The following is a 15,480-nucleotide window of genomic DNA, read 5'->3' on the forward strand; positions in this document are numbered from 1 at the left end:
CACGTCTCTATGTAATTTCTAGGATTCTATCTGCTAAGAGATTTACTTACACTTGCTTTTGCTCTTCTCGACGAATTGTATTATGAAAGTTCGTTCGTTTCTTCGTACGTTTCTTCGTTCGTTCGTTCGTTCGTTCGTTGATTTCTATTTTGAAGAGCATTGCCAAGCTTCTTACGAAGCTCGTTGCTCTCGTTGCTTCTTCCTTTGCCAGTAAATTGGTGAACAGTAACTATTTGCAGAATATATATTATCTAACGTAAATGTAATAATACTTATGTTCGTTATCATAGTGATAATATTATTTTAACTAATAATACTAATAAAGTTTCGAAAATTTAACGGGATAGGTTGATACAAAAATTTACTATTGTAAATGATTTTGATAAAAAATGATAGTTTATTTCATTAATTATGATGTGATGTCAGATACTGAAGACTAAAGACTGACTAAGAGCTGATACAGACTAAAACTAACTAAGGACAGATACAGATACAGATACAGACTTAGCACTAAGGACACTTTCTTATTTCTTTCCACATATTTATATCAGAAATGAGCTACATCCCTTTGGGAAATGAATTACGGGAAAGGAATTACGAATTCTTTTGACCAATAACAAAAGGGTACACCCCCTATAGTCAACCGATGGGTACAGCTTATGTTTTTTTAGGTAAAGATCGTAGGAAAAGACCATGCATAAATGAACTTCGTTTCAAGTAACGGTGTATTGTTTCTCCTTATGTGTCACATGTGTTCCCATAGAAATCTGAAACTATCCAAAGGACACCCGACACTTGCACAAAGGTTTTTCATCGCATCTGTACGTCCCAACAATTCTTAAGTTATTTTTTTTATGGTTTTCTAACCCTCCTTAATCTTTTCTTTTAATCTCCGAATAGAGTTTTCCTTTTCAGAAAATAGAAATATAAAGAAAAAAACTGAATACTAGTTTTCTTTTTTCCTACACTATTAATATGAAATTTAGTCTATCCGTTATGTTGGTAAATGAAATAAGTTAACAGAAAAAAAAAATATTTTTAAAGGAAACATTTTTCAATGTAGTATCACGAGTGTTAACATTAAAACGCGTTATGGTGATAAATTTACAAAAAGAAGAAAAAAAAGGGAAGGAAAATAAAACGAAAGAACGAGAGAAAAAGATAGATAGAATGAGAGAGAGAGAGAGCGAGAGACAACGAGAGAGAACGAGAGAGAATGAAAGTCCTTAACGAATATTTTTGAAGGAAACATTTCTGAATAGAGAATATCGTGAGTGTTAATGTTAAAACGACGTCGAGTACTTCAATTCGCCTGCGTTGTAACTTTGAACTTTTACGAGAAGCTCGGTACGCAAGTTTAGCGGTTACTAAATGCTTTCGTAATGCCCGTTGAAAGTTTCGCGGTACACGAGCTTACAGACCGGGCCCTCCCTCGTTGAGCTTTTCTCCTATTGCATTTTCATCGTTGGTCCGACGTTTTCGCATATATAAACAAGAACTCTCTAATTTCTCTATCCCCACGTCGACTTTTCCTTTTAATAGATATAAAGAGAACAAGATAACGAAAACGAGACAAAAAGAGAGGAATAGAGAGAGAGAGAGAGGGAGAGGGTGGGGGGATGAGGAATAATTTCTCTACTTAAATTTTCGAATTTTATATCTTCCTTTTACGATGATTAATAGGAAAATTTACTGAACGTAAATTAACGTTACTGTATTCAACGAAATATCGAAGTATATAATATGATCATTTGTTATTCCTTTTCACGATATTTCTATGTTGCATTAGCGAGTAAAGAAGTGTGTTAATAAGTAAATGTTATCGATCGATACCAATTTGTCTTTCTCTCTTTCCTACCTACACGTACACTATATAGAGTACCTATATTCGCTCACTCATCAACTCGTCTATGGAATAACATAGTTTCCGGAACGACTTATTTTATGGATAGGTATACGTGGCTTCGAGAGTACCACGGTCACGAAAAGTTCCGTGAGATAAGGTGTGTGCTTCGTTTACGTACACCTGTGTACACGTGTGTGCATGTACGTATATATGCATATACCTACATATATATACATATATATGTATATACACAACTGCGTATACTCTGTCATTATCTGTCATTACTCGTCACGCAGTGTTTTTAGTGTTCTTTCCAACGTCCTCGTGCGAATGACCGACAAAAAATGAATCGCGTTATATCTTTCTACGTGAAATAATAATACATTGATCGAATTCTTTCGTAAAGGGTTTTTAATACCACCACCTACCTAGCCCACCTTTCTCCTACTTCTTCTTCTTCTTCTTCTTCACTAGTTAAGTGTATTTATTATATATAGTTCAGCGAATTTTACAAATTGTTCTTACGAACACTAGCCTAGTGATTTACCGTCCTCTTCTCTCTTCCACGACCGACATCGTAGGCCTAGAGTTGGTCACGCGACTCGCGGTTAAAATTATCTCACAGTACTTTTGCCGGATAAGTAGGAAGCATGGTAGCACGGACAGATTCGTTATTTCGTAAGATTATTTATCTTCTTATCTATGGTTTTTTTCTTCTTTTTCTTTTCCTTTTTCTTTTTCCACGAAAAACCTTTTAACGAAAAATAAAAATAAATATTATCCATGCGATGCTAAATTAATTTCAAATCAATTCATTAATTACATATATTACAATAATAATTCATTATAAAAGAGAATTAATATTATTTTAATATTATATATTATTTTTTTTTTTATAGATAACAAACTGATAACACTATGCTCGATATATCTTTGCATTTGTTTCTATCCCTATCACTCGTACCAACAAACGTTTCATTTTTTTTCATCTTTTTTTTTTTTATATTCCATATCCATATCTAGAAAAAAATATCAAAAAATAAATCCAATTGTCCGACTACTAATAATACTTGGATTGATGTGGATTTTTAAAAATTCGTATTTTATCGTAATCTCGGTCTCATCCTCTTAAAAACATAATAATACATCGTTCGTAACGAATTCGATCGTCAAATAAATCGTACCAGTAGTTGTATATTTCTTTTCCACGCGTACTTCCTGTCTTTATTTTCAACTCTAACATATTGCAATAATAATAACGATTTAAACGGGTAACATTATCGAAATCGATCTATGTCAGTTTATATCTACCTATTGGAAGCCCGAGGCGTTTCACCAGGGCTCGGAGGGGTGGAGAAGGGAGGGGGGAGGGGAGGTGAGGGGGAGGGGGACTTTTAAATTCGATTCTCAATACATATATAAACACATATATACGCGTGCGCCCACCGAATTTGCACACATTCGTATCGGAGTACCAGATATCTCGTGAATGAGAATTACAATGGTGCGTTCGAATTTTCTCCTACATCTCTCTCCCTCTTTCTCTCATATCCACTCCCCCTTCCCCCACCTTTCTATCTCTCTCTCTCTCTCTCTCTCTCGCTCTCTAGTTTTGTTCTTTGCACGCACAGCTGCGGCCCGTCGCATCGAACGATTAATCACGTTCTCTCGTTACCGATAATTAATCCCGTGTCGCTCGTATCCTCGGTTGAATGAGAAATAAAAAAAAAAAAAATAAAAAGAAAAAAAAAGAAAAAAGCGAATGGAATTAACCGGTAGTACGGGATGAATTCATCCGATATCGCGAACTCTCGCCAATCGACTAGTTCTTTTCTATCTCACGGGAGTAGATCGACTGAAGAATACATTCCAGTTCGATAGAAACTAACGCCTCCACCCCCACCCATCCTTTTTTGGTCATCTTTGACCCTAGTCCGTGAAAATTTTATCACTCGTACTTGAAAAAGAAAAAGAAAAAGAAAAAAAAAAGAGAAATTGGGACGTGCTTCATAGCAATCACCGATGGGTTGGTTCTCTCTCGTCTCGAAAAACTTCGCCAACGCTACCCTTTACAACGTTGGCACAGGTTTTTGCGATTTTTTCGAATCATATATATATATACGGATATGCAACGTTTGTTGTGGTGGTGTTACATGGAAATATTTGTAATTCGGTTTTACCTATTTTATTTTTTATTCTTAATTCTTTTTTATTTTATTTTTTTTTTGAATCTCGTTAAATTTTGATTCTCGTTATATGATATAACGGATCGAAATATTTTTCATGAAACGAATGTCAAATATCATGCCCTCGTACAAACTACATTTTTCTATCAAACTTACATATATTATTTGTATATGTGTACACGTGTGTGTGTATGTGTGTGCGCGTGTGTGGGTATTTGACGCACATAAACAAACGTATATGGATAGAAATGGTAACGTGTCGTGTGGTTAATCTAATGGACGTAATTTATTCCATCGTTTAACGTAAGATGGATGACTACTGATTGTATTCTACTTTAAAATGCCATTTTAGATAGACAAGAATAATAATAATAGAGCCAAAAGAAAGGGAAAATGGGTTGAAAGATAGGAGTGAGAAGAAAGGTAGATGGAAAGTGGGGGAGATGGGGTGGGGTGGGGCTGGGCAGGGAGCTTTGGGTGTTCTCGTTTATATTTTCCTCGTTGATAGTTTCGTGCTTCGTTAAATAAATCCAATTACTTGTCTCCTTAGATGACGAAAGTTAATTAAAGTCGGGCGAATATTACGAGGATGGATGAAAGTAAGGATGGTGGGTGGAGGAGGAGGAGGAGAAGTAGGTGGAAATGAAAAAGAGAAAATGAAGAGGAAGAAGAAGAATAAGGAGAAGAAGAGAGATGAAAGAGAATACAAATAAAGTTCGAATTTCATTTTGGTAAAACTTCAGGATGGATTCCGTGAACGATTTAAAAGCTGTCAACGTCCTCGTTCTCGGTTAGTCTCTTCGTTTCTTCCTTTCCTCTTATGCTTTTTGTTTTAAATGAACGAACGAATGAATGGATGAACGAATGAATGAACGAATGAACGAGCTATGGAATTCAATGAATCTGAAGTAGGAATTGATAATTTATTATATTTTTCTTTGGAAGTAATACGAAACATGAATAGAAACGTTTAACTTTCTACATATACTGAAAGGAAGGGTGAGAGCTAGAGAGTGAGAGGGTGGGGTGGGGTGGGGTGTGGTAGGGTGAGGGAAGTGCAACGAGGATATGGCGTGTGCACTCTTCACGGTTGCTAAACTTTCGCGTTAAATACCCGAAACGAACGAAACGAGGGGAAAATTGTGCCTAATAGAATTCTTCTGGGGGTTTTAATGGAATCCACGTATCACGGTCCTTTTTTTAAATTTTATTTTATTTTTTTTATTTTTGCGTGTAGTCCGAACAGAAAAAAAAACTCGTCCGCTCGTTGATGGAGATTAAACAGTTAGGTGAGTGAAAATTGCAGCTACATTTTATTTCAAAATTCCATTTTTTTTTTCATATATTTTTAAAATAAATATTCCGATATGATAGATTTATATTTTTTTTTGTTTGGAAACATTGAGAACAAAAAAGATGTCTTTCCTCGAATACGCATGTTTGATTTGATTTTAGTTTGGATCGAACATACACCCACATCAAAGATAAATGTAGATCGATCGTCGAAATCATGTGACATGAAAAATTGAAACAAAAACAAAAAAAACAAAAAAAAAATAAAAAAAAAGAGACGGGGAAATATATAAAATATAAATTGATGGTAGTTTTCGACGTAGGGTATCTTTTGGTTTAAAACCGATGCGAATTTCGTAATATTCGTCGTAGCAACAAACATGAACTCAAAGTGAAAAACGTGTATGAACTCTCTCGTTGATGATAGGGGTAGGGTTGATGGTAGAGATAGGTAGTGGCCTTGATGTTTGACGTACGTGCATAAAATATCGTCCAGTTTTAGGATGTTTAACGTTTTTCAAAACTCGCAGCTAGTTTTAACGTGTAAAACTCAAAAGCACGAGTTTTCCTTTCGATTGGATGTTTTTGATTTTGTTGTTGTTCTAATTAAAGAGATTTCATTTGCTCATTGGTCCTTTACATTTATAAAATATTTCACCGTAATTAATCATTATTTTTTTATAATATATCTATATTTTATTTCTTTTTGTTTCTTTGGCAATTCGATATGGGTCGTTCAGAAATCAAATTAGTCCGATAAACTAAAGTTGAACAAAAATAATTACTGTTTTATAATAAATTGATCGTTTGAAATTTTTCGTTCATTACGTTTGATCAGAAAAGTATATAAAATAACTTTTTCCAAAGATATTGACTTAGCAATAAAACAGAATGTGCAAATAAACTATTAGGGCAATGGCAACATCTTACAAATTGTAGAACTTTCATCTTTTAGCAGCTGAAAAAGGATAGAAGAAAAAAAAACGATGAAATAAGCAAATCCTTTTAAAATAATTAAAAAAAAAAAAAAACAATATGTTATTTATTCAATTAAAATTTACAAAAGTTCGAAAATATTCAAAAATGGATTTAATCGCATTGACTTTTGAGTGAATTATAATAATAAAAAAAAAATATAAAAAAAAATAAAACAGTCTTTTTTTGTACGTTTGTTTAGATTTTATTCATAATTGTATATTTCAGTAGAAATGTTTAACCACGACGCGAATCGCATTGTACAATGGCGAATGCCTGGGAGCGATTACTCGCTAAATTTATAGCCATTGCGATCGTACATTAAGCAGGTAATATTCGTACACGGCTTATCTCTATTGCTAATTACATTACGCGGCTGAATTCCAGTATCGTTACTTCGAAGTCCGTATCAAGCTATCGAGGTCCTCCTATCTAGTTCGGACGTTAATGTTTTTCGATCAATTACATTTGGCTAAAAGGAAACAAGATTTCTGTACTTTTTCAATCGTTCCCTTCATCCTCCTCCTCCTCCTCCCTCCTCCCCCCCCGCCGCCGCCTCAAAAAAACAAGAAAGAAAGATAGATAGAACATACAAAAGAAGAAATATTCATTCATTATCATTTTCGTTCATTTATTTCAGAAAGTAGGTATATTCGAAACCAAATTCTGTTTTGATCCTTGACGAGTTTGTAGATTAGTCAATTTGTAAAATGTGTGTGTGTGTGTGTTTGGAGAAATTGTAAAAGGTTGTCGAAAACAAGGTTGTAATAGCGTCGAAAGGGATGAAATAGGATGGTCCGAAAAGCGTAAATATACAAGTAACTCGGTAACTCGTTAATCGTTCAGTTTATTTACCAGTTAAATAACGAACTCAACCACTTGGAAGAATACATTGGTGTGGGTTATCCGTAGCAAGGGATGAATTTCTAAAGTGTTGTATGTGTGTGTTGAACTAGCGAGCAAGAGAGAGAGAGAGAGAGAAGTATAGAAGGGTATAGAAGAGTAGGAATTGGCAGAAATTACGCTACTTTTCAAACTAGCCCGCAAGTTTCGCTTTCGGGGGTGGTAGTCTCAACGCCTTCCAACGGCTCTGCTAATGAAGGAAACTTTCCTATTGCTTTTTTAAACAATACCCACCTGTCGTTCAACTTTCTAACGAACTTCGACGATCGCTTTATCTGATCGTAGACAGGAGGAGAATCACCCGAAGCAAGAAAATAGTGTTGGTGGTGGCGATTGAGTTGGGGATTGAAGTAAAGGGGTAGTATAAAGGTAGGGATTATTAAGAGACTCTCTTTCTCTTTCTCGAGTGAGTTAAAATATGGTGTAGATCGATGAGAGAAAAGGAGAAAGAGAAATCTGAATGACGGTATTATAGTTTCTCAAAAGAACGAAGAGGCTAGTCGACTTTCTTTCCTACTAACTTACTAACTTACTAACTTATACTTGTTTGCTTCATTCCTATAATAAAATTTCCTTTAAAAAGGATCGTCAAAGAGTGGCCCCCGTGACTTGCGTTAATCGAGTCGAAACGACCTTGGTAATTGCTTTTCCCACCTATTCTACTCTTCATTTCTTCCTATCTTTCCATCTTCCTTTCCCTTTTCAACTACCTTTTATCTAACCGTTCGTAATAGTTCCTACGTGATTCGATCGTGATAATAAATTTACGTTTCGTTCCTGCCTGTAGATATTTATTTTTATTCTGCATAGAGCTATTTTTAAGACATTTAAATGCTTTGACATAATTTCATTGGGCCGATTCAATTATTTCGACGTTCATTTATAATTTTTAAATCTAATCCCCCTTTTCTTCTTCATTTACATACTTAATTGCGAATATTCAATTTTTATATTCTAGAATATTTCTCACTCGTGATATTATTAATTATCATACGTCATTGTATTTTTGTATTTTTTCTTGAAATTAATGACAATCATTGATTTTTCAATTAATTATTATTTACATTAGATATATATATATATATATATTACTTTTTTATATTAGTTTATCTAAATATGTATTTAGTTGGTTATTTTATTTTTCGGATCGTTATCGTTAACTCGTTGGTATACATTCGATAAGGATATACAAGGTGCAGTAGCTTTCCGTCTAAATCAAGTAATTCCGTGAGTCAATGTTATCCTTCCTATCGTAGGAAAGCTCGAAAGCCGTGTATATATGTTGTGTTAGACAGAGAAATGGGTAGAAGGAAAAGGGCTAAAGTTTTAGCTGAGTAATCCAATTCAATGTGTACAGTCTTAGTAGTGGTAGTAGTAGTAGTAGTAGTAGTAGTAGTAATAGTAATAGTAGAAATGGTTAACTGTGTATGTACTCGTAAGATACATGTCGAGACATCATCGACGAGTCACAGTCTTTCGGTAATTCCTCGTTGGGGACCTACTTTCTTTTTCTTTTTATTTTTTTTTTATTTTTTTTATTTTCTCGACGACTTGTCAGCAAACGTGAGAGCGACCGTCACAAAAACGTTTGAGCGTTAAAAGCCCCAACACTATATTTCCACAGACCATGTAACCAAAGCTTGCGAGAGAAAAAGAATAAGAGAGAGATAGAGAGATAGATAGATAGAGAGAAAGAGAGAGAGAGAGAGAGAGAGAGAGAGAGAGAGAGAAACCACTGCTACGAGTTCTCTGCATACATTATGAACGCGGCCGCGATGAAAAGTTTTCTAAAAAAAAGAAAAAGAAGAAGAAAAAGAAGGAGTAAACTCAACGAATTTTCTTCTATATCTCTTTCACTTGTATTCTTCAGCTTTTACCAGATTCTCCTCCTTCGAGGATTTTTCAAAATTGCTTTTGCAAAATTGGTTCTTAAAGATCCCTTTACATCCTATGAATTGACAATCACTTTCCTTTTTCAATATAATACAAATAATAATAATAATAATAATGTGATAGGAAAAATTCAGGAGTGAACAGAAAGCAGTGTTACCTTTCTTATGTGAAGAGAAGAAATTGAAGACGTAGATAACTGAGAACGACTACAATCAAAATGAGGAGTTTAAGAAAACAATTTTGTACGATGCAACGACGATTCAACGATGTTAAAGAAAAAATTTGCATTCTATGAAACCATTAAGGGAAGTGTATGCAAAAAAAAAAAAAGCTGAAAATATATAGGAACAAAGAGATCAAAGAAGAATCACGCGGTTTATCTATGAGGGTTAACACAACGAACGATGTTACAACTGCTGAGCACTGGAGTCATCGGAGTTAGGAATGTCACATTTCGAGGAACTACTGTTAGATGAAATACAAGACAACAAGAACAAGCCGAAGGAAGTTTGTGGTTAAGTTCGGAGATTAATGGATAAATCTTAACACGTTCGTCGCCCACCGTGATTCGGTTGAGTTTCTGACAGAGTCCAAATCTGATTGTCGGTGCGCCAGAACATAAACTGAGCGATAAGCGGGAATAGCAAACAGTGTAATTCAAATAGGCACTTACATGGTTGAGATAATATAATGTTATCGAAACTTCGATTCATTACAAAGAATGAATTATTTATTTCCGAAATAGGAAAAATGATAATGTTATCGAACTGTATTCGATTTTCTTCTATGATTCTTAAATATTCATATTGCAGTGCTTATTCAATATATTGAATTTTTTTTTAAATTATATATAATTATTATATATAATAAACAAATTGGTTAGCCAGTAGTATTATATATAATCATCGTTTCCGGATTACATTAGACCGATGTTAGTATTTAGTAGGAAAAAAGACGGGTTGGGTAGATTGTGTCTATTGATTATCGGTGGTTAAAGGAAAAAATGATAAAAGACCGATATCCCATACCATTGATCGAGAACAACCAGTTTAACTGGTCTTGTAAAGCTCACACGATTTTCATAGAATAAATTTAATGAATGATTTTTCTTTCTTTTAACGATAAACGATAATAGTCGAAAATACGTGGCATTCGTAGTATCAAATAGTTATTATGAATTCTACAAAGTTCCATTTGGATTGTATAACTCGTCGTATGTCTTTCAGAAGTTTATCAATCTGATATTTAAGGAATTGATTATATTTTGGGTAATATTATTGTATTGCGAGTGAAAAGTATAGTACACGCGTGTTAGAGTTAAATAATTGACGCTATTAGAATTAAAATTCCGCGGTAGGACGTTTCGTCTAATTTGTGCTACCACGTATACGACAGAGGGAAAAATGAAAGAAAAAGAGAAAGAAAAATAGATAAAGAGAAAAAGAGAGTGTGTGTGAGAGAGAGAGAGAAGATAGAACAAAAGAATTCTCGTCGGCAGAGCTAGGCGGTGCCGTTGCATTCCGTTCACAGTCACCTGCATATTCCCATGCCATTCAACTTGACTTTTACGATGCACGATTACTTTCACTCTGCCACAGTACGAAAAAACCAGCAAGTAGCAAGTAGCAAGCAAGCAAACTAAACGCATATATACGTACGGGTCTTACGAAGGAAGCGCGGAAATGTTCACGAGTCGGCTACCAATCGTGACGCGATGTTATAATGAAACGCTTACTTTTTTTTTCTTTTTTTTCTTCTACCTTTTGTGTATGTGTGTGTGTGTGTTTTTTTTTCTAACCACCCTCCCAATTAATTACCATTTAATTGCGTAGCAAATAGGGGAATACCTAATTACGCGTACAGTTACGTTAGAAATTTTTTCTAACTATGCAAATACGCGTGTTCCATTTAAATTCGCGTATTACTATTAACGGTAGAGTTGCTTTATTGTTTTTTATTTTTGCTAATATCCTTTTGTATACTTTTAATGTACAAATAAGTTAAGAATTTTTGTTGTTTTTTTTTTTTTTTTTTCATTAGATGAACACGATTTGTACTTTAAATACATTTTTATTTTACGTTTATTTTTTAATTCAATAAATCATTGATGATTATATTTTGGATTTTTATTTCTAGTACGCAAATTTATTTTGCAACAAATAAAATATGACAAAATCATTGTCAACTAGTATAATTAGTAAAATTGTATGTGTTGTCAATTAATATAACACACGAATTATTGATTAATCGTTAAATGTAAAGGAGATATTGCGTGAGATAATAATAGGCTGATCGGTGATGTAATCAGAGGAGCATTTAATCACCAAACGACAGAGGCTTTTAAGATGAATCACGATTGTGATTGGAGGTTCGAAGTGTGCGACAGTACTAGTGGTATCACGATGGAACAATTAGTGTCAACGAGGCAACGTTTCAAGTGAATCTTTCTTTCTCTCTCTCATACTCTTAAACGAGTCGGATCCGCTTTGACTCATTTAATTTTTTAACGTGAGAATTCTTTTTTAAGAGATTAAAAAATCGAGAGATTATTCAGCAGCATTTATTTGAAGAAAAAGAAAAAAGAAATTAAAAAAAGAAAAAAAGTAATAAAACGTCGTAGTTCTGAAGATTTAAGGAACTCTCGAACAAGGACAAAGCTATCAGATTAAAATACTGAGAAGATGATAATGTACGAGATGGTTGGAAATCTTTTAGAAAGATAATAATAGCACGATAAATAATTATTTTTATTCATGATTTTGTTTTTTTCAAAACGCGTCTCGGCTGGTTATGATCAAGAAACAAATTATCTCGATTTTTGATACTTCAAGCACGAAAAAGAAATGGAAAGTTTGAGGTGTGATTATTGTGAGAAAAATAATAAAAAAAAAAAAAATGGAAATAAACGAATACTCGTTAGATTAGCGTTCACGAATCAGCCGCGTTCGTTTCACGAGTTTAAGAAAAAACAAAAGTTCTTTCGAGCCGATCGTTACATTCGATTCGCCTGGCCGAAAAGTTTTTTAATTTAAGTGAAGAGGTGAGCGGATTTCAAAGTACTCTCCTTTTACTCTATCTGAAAGCTATGAAACCATTTTCCCTTTTTTCTTTCTTTTTATTTTTTCAGAGCTCACGAATCATCATTAGAGAACGATGTTGGATTCGTTTGTATGTGTATATATATATATGTGGATACGTGTAATGTTAAACGCGAGAGTTTAACATTTAAGGCTAATTAGTTAAAATGTTGAATTCGCTTGTATAATGAAATACATGAGTTGCTCTTGATCTTGATAGACGCATGTTTAATGCACCCTTTGGCACTTTCCTAGTGGTACATGTATTAATAACCAAACCACTTTCATGAGTAGGTATCTCTCGCTAATATCTCACAAATGTTGTTATGTTAATCCCTTGAGTTGGCAACTTCTTCGTTCTGAGTGAAAAGAATAGAGAGTGTATACGTTACAAACACCTACAATTTCATTAACTACCAGATGATCTTAGAAATGATTTTTATTCTATTTAAACATGATCAAAATATTTATCAATACTTAATAGAAATTTTTATATGAAATTAAATAAAGTCATTTTTATTTTTGTATCAAATTATAAAAGTATAATAAATATTGTTTGAACAATGATATTAATTGTGTTGATACTTTAAAATGAAGAAAAATCAAATAAAATAAAATAGAACTGTTCGAATATAAAATAAGTGTCACTATAAATCGTCCACAATTATTCTTTATTGAATTATTTCTTTTGATGCACGTTGATTTACCGATTTGTACAAACATACACGTTCGGTTAACACATACACTAAATATTTATTAACGAACGCGAATTTTTCACGAATCCTTCATCGACAGATCCACAGGTAAACCTCCCGAACATTAAATATTTCTACAAGATCAATGGGAGTATGGAAGCGGAATAAGAAACGTGTATTTATCGGGGTTTTTTTTTTTATAGATATAAAAAAAATTAGAACGAGAATAAACCAACACACGAGTTTAAGCAAAAAAATCGGTTTATTTGAAAAATAATAACAAATTATTTGTCTTATAATTCTAATTAAAATCTTATTTATTTCTTTTCTTCTCTGTTTCGTATCGAACTAGTCATTTTTGTTCTATTTTATTCCGCGACTACGAAACAATTAAATTAAGAGCATTATGAGCCCTACTTTGAACTTTTGTGTTCCTTTTATTATTCTTTTTTCTTTTCACCACGTCGGTCTCCGTAAATTCGCCGGCAAAATGGATTTCCGGATGGACGGTGGTAGGTAGGAAGGTAGGTAGGTAGGTAGGTAGGTAGGTTGGTAGCGAGATTGCGAGGTTGAACGCACTTCGAGCGTGATATGCGTTTTGACCGCGTCGCCGCGATAAAAGCGAGAAAAATCGGTCTCCACTGTTGAACGTAAACGATCGGTTGAATCAAAAGAGAGAGAGAGAGAGAGAGAGAGAGAGGGAAAATAAAAGATAAAAACAATAAAAACACGTTATCTTCGCCGAATAATCGCATCGAACGAACGCGTTTATTCGCACTTCTACTACGTTCGGAGTAATTAATAATTTTTTTTTTATATTTTTTTCGTCCTTTTTCTTTTTGGTTATTTTTTGTGTTGTTTTAACTATTGCCGAACAATAAAAGATGAGAACAAAAGAATTTCTATTTAATAAAAAATTGAACGTTTGAATTATTTCAATTGTAAGTTACATAATATCGATTATTTTGTTGTTCTCCAATATGGCATAGCAATATCGTTCAATGATCATTTTTCAAATGTGTTTTAATACTTTTTATTTATCGATAACTTCTGTGTATAAGGTTTGATATTTTTATTTGGTTTTTTTTCTTTTTTTCTTTTTTTTTAATTTTAAATTGCAATATTTTTTCATTTCAATCGTGGAATAAATTCGAATGGCAAAGATGATGATAAATTGTCTGTAATTTTTATAATCGAAAATAATCAATAGAATAAATAAAATAAAATAAAATAAAATAAAATGAAAGAAAAGTAAAGAAATATATTTGGTTTCTTTTCATTTTTAATTTCCGCATTACAGAATATTTGGAATTCCTATTGAATGTTCAATTCCCTCGAGAAATGTCATTGGATCTTCTTTAGATTTCAAAAAATTCAAACCTTTGTCGTCTTTTCGTAGAAAGATGAGATGTTCTTATAGAAAAGAACAGACACATGTTCCTCTCTCTCTCTCTCTCTCTCTCTCTCTTTCTCTTTCTTTATTTCTTTTCTTCGTGGAAATGAAGAGTCTTCATTTCCAAGTTCACGTTCTTTTCGATTCTCATACGGTTTTTTAGCTTCTTTCCAGCAAGTTGAAGGAAAAATCTTTCCTTTACCTTCTCGACTCTCCCTCTTCTCTTCCTTTTGGCACCGATAAAACCGCGCAAGAGCTCTTGCAGTTCGTCGACCGTGAAATAAATTTTCTTACGGAGCTCTCACTCACTCTCTCCCTCTCTCCCCCTCTCTCTCTCTCTCGGACGTGCGTGAAAATTTAATAAAATCGTCTGAACGAACGATGTACCAAATATTAAAAAGAAACTCATGTATTCGACGATTTTTCTTACGTTTTTTTACTTTATGGAAATATCAATAAATTATTCAAAATATTTCCTATAAAAGTGGGGGAAAAAAAAATTCTAATCAAATATCCGATTAACGTACTCAAAAATAAATACCAATACATGAATCTATACTATTCTTAAAACATATTAGAATGTAATATCTATTAATCTTAATTGAAATATGAAATTTGCATAAATCAATATTAATTTACTTTGTTATTTTTATTATTTTTAATAAATAATTTATAGAATTAAATCGACGACCAATCTAAGGGGGCAAAAAGAGTTTTATTTTGAAACAGTTGGTAATAAATTCCAATGAAAATTCGATAAACGTTAATTCGTTTTAGTAAAAAGTTCTTACCGCAACGAAATTCCATTTACGAAGTAACGAAGATACGAAGAGGTAAATGCAACTGCATACATCGACACACACACATACATTCGTACGCTTAAACTATATAGTTAGTGCGAAGGACCCAAACTAGAAACTGTATCTCGCGGTTACGCAATAACTTTGCCCCTAACGATCTGGACTCTAATCGTCAGGATAATGGTACGAGGACATGCTGAAGAGTTAACGGTCCCATGAAACGCACCAGCATAGTGTTAAGTATTGTATTTTAGGTGGTTACGTTTATACTCGATAATATCTTTCTCACTTAATCGTAAATGATGTTTATTACTTCAAACGTGCATAATTAAGTTGATTTTAACGTTTTTAGAATATACCGCGATCGTTTAATTGTCATTTTTATATTTAATTATATTTTTCTTTGATCAAACACTTAT

At 33.3% G+C, this 15,480-nt stretch overlaps 1 protein-coding gene across 4 annotated transcripts in view; it reads left to right on the forward strand.

Annotated features, from left to right (window-relative positions):
- Window positions 1–15,480, forward strand: part of Invadolysin (leishmanolysin-like peptidase, invadolysin) — a 274,537-nt gene that overhangs the window by 135,085 nt on the left and 123,972 nt on the right. The window lies entirely within an intron of this gene.

The sequence above is a fragment of the Polistes dominula genome, unplaced genomic scaffold, assembly GCF_049000335.1.
Source record: "Polistes dominula isolate Pdom_NZ unplaced genomic scaffold, Pdom_raw_medaka contig_373, whole genome shotgun sequence".
NCBI lineage: Eukaryota > Metazoa > Arthropoda > Insecta > Hymenoptera > Vespidae > Polistes > Polistes dominula.